Source organism: Bubalus bubalis, chromosome 22 (genome assembly GCF_019923935.1).
Source record: "Bubalus bubalis isolate 160015118507 breed Murrah chromosome 22, NDDB_SH_1, whole genome shotgun sequence".
Taxonomy (NCBI): domain Eukaryota; kingdom Metazoa; phylum Chordata; class Mammalia; order Artiodactyla; family Bovidae; genus Bubalus; species Bubalus bubalis.
The window spans coordinates 4331021-4341971 of NC_059178.1; the positions used below are offsets into that span (position 1 = coordinate 4331021).

The window sequence follows — 10951 nt, forward strand, 5'->3', positions numbered from 1 at the left end:
TTTGCTTGTATAGGACTTTTACCCTCTACCCTCAAGGACCACAATTTGCCAGTCGGCTATAATTCTTGTGATTCTTGCATCTGTTCTCCGGGTACTTCGATTTTTCCTTGAGCCGACAGGAGTTATTTCTGCCTTTCCTAGGGAACCTACTTCCGGCATCTCCTCCGTTTCTAATCAGCTACTGAAACCAAGTAACCAAGTCTGTAAGAACCGTGACTAAACGAAGAGGAGGAGCGAGGAGGAGCTCCAAGCTCCTGGAGTTTTCATCACCAGGCGGTTTGTAAAACTCCCCCTCCCTCTACATTCCTCTGACCCGCAGCTTCCGGGTGTGTGAGTCAGGATAATAGCCAACACTTCCCCAGCCTTGGCTCCAGGCCAGGCATTGCTCCCTGCGGTATTATCTCATTTAACCCACATTCTCACACACACCTCTGAGTGGAGCCCTGTGATTATCTCAGTTCACACAGGAGGCTGGGGAACTTGCTCCAGCTCGCAGCCTGAGTGATGCCGTCAGTGTTCAATCCCAGCTAGTCAGGCGCCACGTTCTGTTTGAAACCACACCTCAGAAGGGACTCGAACTCAGTCACACCTCAGATGGAACTCGGAAGTAATCTTCCAACCAAAACTGCACAACTCATTTCACAGCTTAATGAAACTCATACTTTACGGCTGGTGCAGGCGCAGGCGCACTCAGTGTCCGACTCCTTAAGACGGCATGGACTGTAGCCCGCCAGGCTCCTCTGTCCATGGGATTTCCCAGGCAAGAAGACTGGAGTGGCTTGCCATTTCCTCCTCCAGGGGATCTTCCTGACCCAGGGATTAAACCCATGTCTCCTGCATGAGCAGGCTGATGCTTTACTACTGAACCAACTGGGAAGGCCATCATTATGTCCTGGCACAGAAGGAAGTCAGCAAGAGGCAAAGTGATAGGTAAGAAGCAAATTTATTAATACAAGACCCTTATGAACAATACAGGCCAGCAGGCAAAAGGGTTCTGCCCAGAGAACTGTGAGTTAATTTTTAGTATTCAAAGGAAAAGTCAGGAGTGCAGGAAGACCACCTGGTCTTGGTGAGTCCCTGGGATGGGCCACCAAGTGAGGGTCCTTGGCTTTGCACAGGAAAGAATTCAAGATCGAGTGTGGTGAAGGGAAAGCAGCTTTATTGAGAGAGATAGAACAGATAGAATGTTCAGGTCAGGTTCAGTTCAGGTTCAGCTCAGTCCTGTCTGACTCTTTGCAACCCCACGGACTGCAGCACCCCAGTGTTCCCTGTCCATCACCAACTCTCAAACTCATGCCCATCAAGTCAGTGATGCCATCCAACCATCTCATCCTCTGTCATCCCCTTCTCCCACTTTCAACCTTTCCCAGCATCAGGGTCTTTTCCACTGAGTCAGTTCTTCATATCAGGTGGCCAAAGTATTGGAGTTTCAGCTTCAGCATCAGTCCTTCCAATGAATATTCAGGACTGATCTCCTTTAGGATGGACTGGTTGGATCTCCTTGCTGTCCAAGGGACTCTCAAGAGTCTTCTCCAACACCACAAAATGTGGCCTGTCTCAAAAGGCGAGCTCAGCCTGAAATAGGGAGTCGTCAGTTTTTATAGACTGGGTAATTTCATAGCCTAAGGAGTGGGAGGATTATTCCAACTATTTATGGAGGAAAAGGTGGGGATTTCCTAGTTCCTGGCCTTTCATGGTCAGCCTCAGAACCATTATGGTACCTATGAGTGTGTCATTTAGCATATGCTAATGTATTTAAGGAGATCAAACCAGTCAATCCTCAAGGAAATCAACCCTGAACATTCTTTGGAAGGACTGGTGCTGAAGCTCCAGTACTTTGGCCACTTGATGAGGTGAGCAGGCTCACTGGAAAAGACCCTGATGCTAGGAAAATTGAAGACAAAAGGAAAAGGGGGTGACAGAGGATGAGATGGTTAGATGGCATCACCAACTCAATGGACATGAATTTGAGCAAACTCCAGGAGATAGTGAAGGACAGGAAAGCCTGGTGTGCTGCAGTGCATGGGGTTGCAAAGAATCAGACATGACTTATCGACTGAACATCTCCTGCTGCTAAGTTGTTTCAGTTGTGTCCAACTCTGTGCGACCCCATAGACGGCAGCCCACCAGGTTCTGCCATCCCTGGGATTCTCCAGGCAAGAACACTGGAGTGGGTTGCCATTTCCTTCTCCAATGCAGGAAAGCGAAAAGTGAAAGTGAAGTCGCTCAGTCATGTCTGACTGTTCGTGACCCCATGGACTGCAGCCCACCAGGCTCCTCCATCCATGGGATTTTCCAGGCAAGAGTACTGGAGTGGGGTGCCATTGCCTTCTCCGGAAGAACATCTACTGGACGTCAAATTTTCTGCCATCTTGGGCCTAATCAGTTCTAATCAGTTTTTTCTCAAGGGCTGTATCTTTCGTTAAGGGTTTTGCCCTGCCCTTTTCCTTCCTGTCTCATATTGACCACTACTCTTCAGGGAGCCCAAGCTTGAAAACACTGAGTAACCTTTATCAAGATTGTTAACCTGTGTCTCCTAAACGGTCATGGCACCTATGATAAAATCCAACTCCCTTACATGGTCAACTGTGCTGTGCTTAGTCATGTCTGACTTTGTGACCCCATGGACTGCAGCCCGCCAGGCTCCTCTGCCCATGGGATTCTCCAGGCAAGAGTACTGGAGTGGGTTGCCATTTTCTTCTCCAGGGGAATCTTCCCCAACCAGGGATCAAAGCCTGGTCTCTTGCATTGCAGGAAGACTTTTTGCCATTTGAACCACTAGGGAAGTCCCAATAATCAAAGGTAATAGTTAGTCATTCACTCATTCAACACATTTATTGAGTGCCTACTATCCACCATGGGCTGGGTTCGATCCCTGGGTTGGGAAGATATTCTGGAGAAGGGCATGGCAACCCACTCCAGGATTCTTGCCTGGAGAATCCCATGGACAGAGGAGCCTAGCAGGCTACAGTTCATAGGGTGGCAAAGAGTCGGACACGACTGAGCGACTTAGCACAGCAGGCTATGGTATTCAAGATTTTCTCATTTAATCCTTCTTCAAGAATAACGTCACTTATTCTTCTCAACAACCCACTGAACAACCCAGTTTATAGATTAGGAAAATGAGATGTATTTTCTACTGTTTAAAAAAAAAGAAAAAAAAAAAACCCCAAGGTCCCAGTAGGTATTGGGATGAATGGGGTCAGGTTTGGAGGTCACCAGACCGGGGTACCCCTGAAAGAACTCGGAAATACGGTTAAAACTACTCCTCTGAGATAAACTAGTTAAACGGTCTAATACAAAAAACCTGAGATAGGCGAAGTCCCTCTAAGAGGCAAAGCTGACCCAGGCCAGACTAGCTATTAGCATATCTAAAGAAAGAATGTGTCCATCATAGGAGGGGGGGTTGGTTCTCTCAGAACCTGGGAGTGCTCAGCCAGGGTCGGAAGGCTGCTTTGACGGCGCGCAGCCCAGAGCCTCCCCGGGCGGGAGGGGCCAGCGGAGGCGGCAGGGGTGGCCCCCCGGGAGGTGAGGCTGCACCCCTGAACCACTCGCTTACCTCCCCCGCCCCGGTTCCCGCCGAGCCCGCTCTCCGCGTGCAGTTCTGCTTCCGCCTGCAGGGAGAGGCTAAAATAGCTCCCAAGTGTGGCTCCGCGTCGCGTTCGGGCCTCGCACGCAGCCTGCCTTCCAGCGGAGAAAGCCGAGCCGGGGGGCCTGCCCCGGGTCAGAATGCAACCATGCCGAAGCCAAGAGCTGAGATCTGGACGCAGGCTCGCTCAGCTCAGGACTCAGCTCCAGAGCTCTTGCGTCTCTCTCGCACTTACCGCCCGCAGGAGCACGCCCGGCCGAGGGAGGGCTCGGTTTCTCTCGGTAGAAAATAACCGAGTTGGCATTCTGGTTGATGCCCCTGCTTTATACGGGGCCGGTTCCATGTGTCTTTCCGAGAGGCGAGCCCATCTCGGTTGGGTGGAACCTTCTCCACGTGGTCGCAGCCCTCCTCCTCGCCCCCAGCTCCTCCCTGCCCATCCGACGACTCGGGAACAAACGCACGTATCCATCCCGCTAAGCCTTTCCTGCCATCTGCCCTCTTGCGAGCTCTTGTTTCCAAACAATCGCTGTCATTTATGGGCATCCTGCTGGGGTCGGAAAGGTAAAAGAAATGGGTGCTTTCCTCAACCCAGTTAACAAAACAAACCGTTTAACATTCCAACGGTTATGTTTTGCTTATGAAAGGAGCCAATCTATTAACCATTATGGCAGGACAATACCAATAAACACCCAGCACCTACCCAGCGAAGGGGCGGCAGAATCACCCTTACAAGCACTTGGGAGTGACACAGGAGGTGATCAGAAGTCTTGGCTCAGCCCTTCTCTACCTTTGTGGGCTTGGAAAAGTCACTCAACCGTCCACAAACTCAGTTTCACAAATCTGCGTGAGATACAGCTACGCTCCTCCCCTCCACTCCGCCCGGCTCAGGCTCAAAGTAGGTTTAGAAAAAAAAAACAGCAAACCATTTTAACCTCTGCTCTGACAGGCACCCGCTGCAGATTTTAGACGTTTTTCCCCCTAGGTCTATATGGACATGACTGCAGGGAGAAGAGAGCAGGACAGTGAAAAAAAACACACGTGCAGAAGCCTTGTGACCTGTATTGTTCATCCCCGTCTCTCTGGCCCCCCTCCCCTCCTCACCCCGCCCCCCCTCCCCTCCTCACCCCGCCCCCCCTCCCCTCCTCACCCCGCCCCCCCTCCCCTCCTCACCCCGCCCCCCCTCCCCTCCTCACCCCGCCCCCTCTGCAAACACGCGCCAATGCCTCATTAAAGACTGAAAACCGTCCCATTAGGTCCAAATGCATGGAAACATATTCATGATTATTCAAATGATCCCGTCGTAATACAGTCAGCGCCGCCCTTATAAATATTCATCTGGCAGTGCTAATCATGGTGTAATCTCACCAGAGGGTGTGCCTGCCTAATCCTCTTCCCTCTGCCCTCCCCTCCCCCTCCTTTTGTCTCACATTCTTTTCTCCACTCTTAAACCCCAGAAGGCCTTCCTAGGTCTTCTTCACTCTCTCCTTCAAGGTTAAGATATTTCTAGTTCTGATTTAGAGCTCTTTATTTATCTCTGTCTGGAAGATTATTCTACCAGGTTATCCTCTGGCTATAGAGGATGTCTGACTTGAGTCCCAGCAGCTCTAGTTCTCAGGCATGGGTTGATACTCCCTGTGATGGATAAGAAGAGATTCTGGTCACATTTATGAAAGCACATCCTGGGCGGAGCGGTGGGCCGGGGCTGGAGGACCACTAAGAAGACCTACAGTTGGGTGCAGGATAAAGACAAAGGCAACTACGCCATATAGTAACAGGCGCACAGAAGTACAAGGGGAAAACTACCACCCTTGGGGTGGGGGGCGGGCAGCCAGCACCCGGGGAGCCAGGAGATGAAAGGAGGCAGCTCAGGGCTGAGTGTGGCCTTCGGAGCCTGTGTCCCAGCTCTGTACCTGGAGAGTGCTCCTCATGAACTTTCATCCTCATCCTGGTTATCGGTCTCTTTCCTATCTTGACCATCTGTCACTGATTGCGGCAACCAAGGTCAAAGTCTGGAAATCTGCCCTGAATTCAAGAAAGGCGGAGCATGAGAAGGATGTCTTTAAGACTGAGGAGTGGGTGGAAGTTAATCCTTTCAATGAAGCCCCCAAGGAGCTTGTCACTAGGATTTAGCACAATGGCAGGGAAGAGCGTCCGTTCAAAGAAAGGCAGACCCATACAGAAGCCCACAGGAGGGGTCTCATCACAGCAGCCTTCGGGTAGTACCCAGAATAGGGCCCAGTGTGGACCATTTGTGCATGTGCTGGTAAGGAAATGTCTAAGCTATATATATCCTTTGGCAGAAAAAGACGCCAGAGAAGAGAACTGTTTTTACAGTTAAGGACTCTGGAAATTCTAAAATAGAAATAACAAAATTAAAGGGGTGGGGGAGGACAATAGGTAACACAACCCCTTGGCCCAAAAGTTGTTAAACGTGTAAGTATTCTGTATGATATACTGCTCTGTCGTAGGGCAGGCTCTCTGTTGTCTCTAGTTTTATATGAGAACCATTTTACATTTCAAGCCTTTTAGAGAATAAGGAACACCCACTGTTGCTTATGCTTTGAATAAGAAACATTTTTCTTTTCAAATGAGAAGCAAATTGCTCCTAAGTACCAAAAATGTATGGGATGAAAATGAATTGAAAATAGTCTTCAATACTTTCAGTAATTTCATTTGTCTTCATAAAGGCATGAAAACAAGATAGCTTGTCAGAGAAAGCCTTCTGTTCTGGAAAAGAGAAGCACCAAGATCTCTACCACAGTAGAAAAAGGACGCCTGGTGACAAAAGCCATGGTCAATTTTTCATGGTGGATTTATTATTGGTTTAAGGGAGATAAATAATATTACTTTCCAATCCGAAGAGGTCTCACATCTGAGATTTGCAACATTATTTCTAAAATCAACATCGCTTTCTCTTCCTAGGATTTGCCGTAAAAAAACTGGGAGTCCCCGGTTTGATTTAATGAGATTTACACAAAGGGAGTTGTCAGTAACCACAGAAACAGGACAGGGTTTTCCTAATGACTGTGCTTGAATTGTATTCCCGTCTGAAAAGGGCCTATTTAATGACAGGGTTTTGGGGGCGACGGGGGGAGCAGGGTGAGGGAGAGTGGTGGAGGGGTATGGGCAGTTTGTCATGGGGGCAGACTGAAAAGTCTTTCATCTGTTTAAAAGGATAGCAGGTGGGCTTCACTAACAAGTTCTAACCCCAGGACTTGGCTTAACCCTGGAGAAAATGTTTTTCATTTTCAACTGCATGTGTTTGCTGCCTCTCCACGTCTTTAAGCAATTTTTTTATTGGATTGTAGTTGATTTACGATATTGTGTTACTTTCAGGTGTACTGCAGAGTGACTCAGTTCCATGCATACATTTTTTTCTCTTTTTTCATTCTTTTCCATTATAGGTTATTAAAGGATATTGAATATACTTCCCTGTGCTATACAGTAAGTTGTCATTGATTATTTTGTGTGTATCTGTTCAGTGTATATTTGTTAATCCCACACTCCTAACTTACCCTTCCCAGACTCTTCACTTCTTTAAATTGCAAGCTCTTCAAATAGAGCTTAGCAGACCTTGGGGAGTGGAGCAAAGTTCAGCTGAGGACAGTTCAGAAGGGTTGAGATACTTCTCTGCCTAGCCCACTTCCCGAAGATCTCAACTGAATTCTGCCAGCAGCCAGGTCAGGTCCAGAATCAGCACTCCTGGGCCATGTGCCCTGCAGGGCTCTGAGGTCTGAGACCAAGTCTCCTGGTTTAACAGAAGAGAGCTGGGGGTTTTGACAGTGTTAGGTCATCCCGGCCCATCTACATTTCTCTCGTTCAGTTTCTCCTCGCAAACCTGAATTCGTTCTAGCACTTGGAACTATTCTAGCAAGAATCACCATTTAGTTAATAAATGTGGGGCGTAGGAGTAAATCCCCACAGGTCAGGACCCAGAAGCCCTGTCCACTTGGGAGCCACGCATGGAGTTTCAGGTCAGCTGAGCAACCCTTTGGATCCCTGTCTTCTCGGGATCCACCTCTCCTGCACCATTCTTTTTATTTTTTTTAATCAGGTTTATTGAGGTATAATTTATGTTAATATACAATTCAACTCTCAAAACGTATGGAACAGAATTGCAGTAGATTAGCAAAACTGCAATTTATTTCTCACTCTCATTGCAGCTTGTGCTGGTCAGATGGTTCCCTAAGCACTGACGACAGAATTCTGGCTGTTCCCATCTTGTGGTTTTTGCCATCTTCACAACAACAACAAAGATACCAAATGGCCAATAAACTCATGAAAAAGTGCTCACCACCATGAATCTTCAGGGAAATGCAAATTTAAATCACAATAAGACACCATTGCCCTCCAGATGACTAAATCTTAAAAGGCTTACAACCTTAAATACTGGTGAGGATCTGGAGCAACTGGAATGCTCATGCATTATTGAGGAAATGAATCACACACCTAATCTGTGACCCAACAGTTCTGCTCCTAATTATCTCCCCAAGGGAAAGGAAAACATCTATCTGCAAAGATTTTCCCAATAATGTTCATAACAGATTTGTTTATTAACAGTCAAAACCTAGACACAGCACAAACGTATATCCCCAGGAGAATAGGTATCGGGTCACCATCAGAGGGAGGGGCTCTGGTGATGCCTCCCTTTCATCAGAAAAGGAAAAGCTTTCCCAGAAACCTCCCAGCGGATTTCTCCTTACCCGTCACTGCCCTGAACTGCATTAACAAGTCCAGCCCTTCCTACGAAAGAGTTGGGAAAGCGATTAATTACGCGGGTACACCGTCAGGCTTCCTCCGCCCATGATTTGGCTCATTAGCAAAGAGGGGAGGTTGGATACTGAGAGGTACATTAAGGGTGTGTGTCACACGGGTCATTGGCTGCGTCCCCTGGTGTCAGATGCTACTAGCATCGTCAGGTCCATGTCCATTTGTGTGACTTTCACATTAGTTGCTTCCTCTGAACTTCTGTATTAGCTGGTCAGTAAAAAGACACCCCGAAACACGCGATTCCAAAACTGCGCAGCTGAAGACCTGACGCAGCTGTTCCGCCGAGTGTGCCATACGCCTCGAAGATCCTCGTGGTATCGAGAGTCACATTGCTGAGAGCAGAATTTAATCAGTCAAGGAATTCAATAATAGCCCAGAAGCAAATGCCTTGGGTTTCTTCTATTTTGAGCTGACCTTTTAGGAAGCCCCGTTAACAATCAGATCTAAGTATGCATTGTTGCCTTTGTCAACAATCGATCTGAAAACTTCAAAGGTACACTCGGTGTGTGTGTCACCTGCTACACACTGATGGGAATGACTTTGGTGGTGAGACACCACAGCTCCCTACAGGTCTGTTAACTCAGCAGCAGCAGGTGCTTTATTAACTTGGGGTCGAACCCACTGTGAGGCTCAACCCCTCTCCTCCAGCAAGGCTGATTTGTGACTGGACAAAATCCTTCTATTTTCAGACCCCAAGTGAAAAACATACCTAATGTTAATAGCAAGACAAAGATCGTTATTCAATTTTTAACCATCACCAGTAGGTACTAACAAAAACTTGTTCTTCACATCCTAAGCAAGAAAAATTATTGATACTACTTGATTATTGATATCACTGAATCTCTCTTAGCCTCTGTGACATCACAGAGTCCCAATCTTCTCTGTTGTAAGAGTTTCTATTTCTCCTGTTCCCGTAATCTTACCTTCTCCGAGTTAAAACCTCAAATTCACTTTCCATCTAAGCCACTTACTGGTGACTTTGGGCAACTGACTTCTCTGGACCTCAGGTTCCTTATTGTAGAAGAAAGAAACCAATGACATTCCTATCCTAGTCAGCGTACGCAGACGCCTCTGGCTCTCTGTGACCCCATGGACTGTAGCCCGCCAGGCTTCTCTGTCCATGGAATTCTCCAGGCAAGAGTACTGGAGTGGGTTGCCATTTCCTTCTCCAGGGGATCTTCCCAATCCAGGGATCGAACTCAAGTCTCCTGCACTGAGTCTCCTATATTGTAAGTGGATTCTTTACCTCTGAGTCACTGAGGAAGCCTGACATTCACATAGTTCAGTTCAGTTCAGTTGCTCAGTTGTGTCAGACGCTTTTCGACCCCATGAATTGCAGCACACCAGGCCTGCCTGTCATTCACCAACTTCCAGAGTTCACTGAGACTCACGTCCATCGAGTTGGTGATGCTATCCAGCCATCTCATCCTCTGTCGTCCCCTTCTCCTCCTGCCCACAATCCCACCCAGCATCAGAGTCTTTTCCAATGAGTCAACTCTTCACATGACGTGGCCAAAGTACTGGAGTTTCAGCTTTAGCATCATTCCTTCCAAAGAACACCCAGGGCTGATCTCCTTTAGAATGGACTGGTTGGATCTCCTTGCAGTCCAAGGGACTCTCAAGAGTCTTCTCCAACACCACGTTTCAAAAACATCAATTCTTCGGCGCTCAGCTTTCTTCACGGTCCAATTCTCACATCCATACATGACCACTGGAAAAACCATAGCCTTGACTAGACGGACCTTTGTTGGCAAAGTAATGTCTCTGCTTTTGAATATGCTATCTAGGTTGGTCATAACTTTCCTTCCAAGGAGTAAGCGTCTTTTAATTTCATGGCTGCAATCACCATCTGCAGTGATTTTGGAGCCCCAAAAAATAAAGTCTGACACTGTTTCCCCTGTTTCCCCATCTATAACCCAGGAAGTGATGGGACCAGATGCCATGATCTTCGTTTTCTGAATGTTGAGCTTTAAGCCAACTTTTTCACTCTCCTCTTTCACTTTCATCAAGAGGCTTTTTAGTTCCTCTTCACTTTCTGCCAGAAGGGTGGTGTCATCTGCATATCTGAGGTTATTGATATTTCTCCCGGCAATCTTGATTCCAGCTTGTGCTTCTTCCAGCCCAGAGTTTCTCATGATGTACTCTGCATAGAAGTTAAATAAGCAGGGTGACAATATACAGCCTTGACGAACTCCTTTTCCTATTTGGAACCAGTCTGTTGTTCCATGTCCAGTTCTAGCTGTTGCTTCCTGACCTGCATATAGGTTTCTCAAGAGGCAGGTCAGGTGGTCTGGTATTCCCATCTCTTGAAGAATTGTCCACAGTTTATTGTGATCCACACAGTCAAAGGCTTTGGCATAGTCAATAAAGCAGAAATAGATGTTTTTCTGGAACTCTCTTGCTTTTTCCATGATCCAGCAGATGTTGGCAATTTGATCTCTGGTTCCTCTGCCTTTTCTAAAACCAGCTTGAACATCAGGAAGTTTACGGTTCACATATTGCTGAAGCCTGGCCTGGAGAATTTTGAGCATGACTTTACTAGCATGTGAGATGAGTGCAATTGTGCGGTAGTTTGAGCATTCTTTGGCATTG

General features: G+C 47.5%; 1 long non-coding RNA gene across 1 annotated transcript; it reads left to right on the forward strand.

Moving 5' to 3' along the window:
- Positions 1-5714: 5714 nt before the first annotated feature.
- Positions 5715-7878, forward strand: LOC123331174. The gene is made up of 3 exons (XR_006547685.1): positions 5715-5852; positions 6994-7033; positions 7753-7878. It is a non-coding gene; the product is annotated as an uncharacterized LOC123331174 (long non-coding RNA).
- The last annotated feature ends 3073 nt before the right edge of the window (positions 7879-10951 follow it).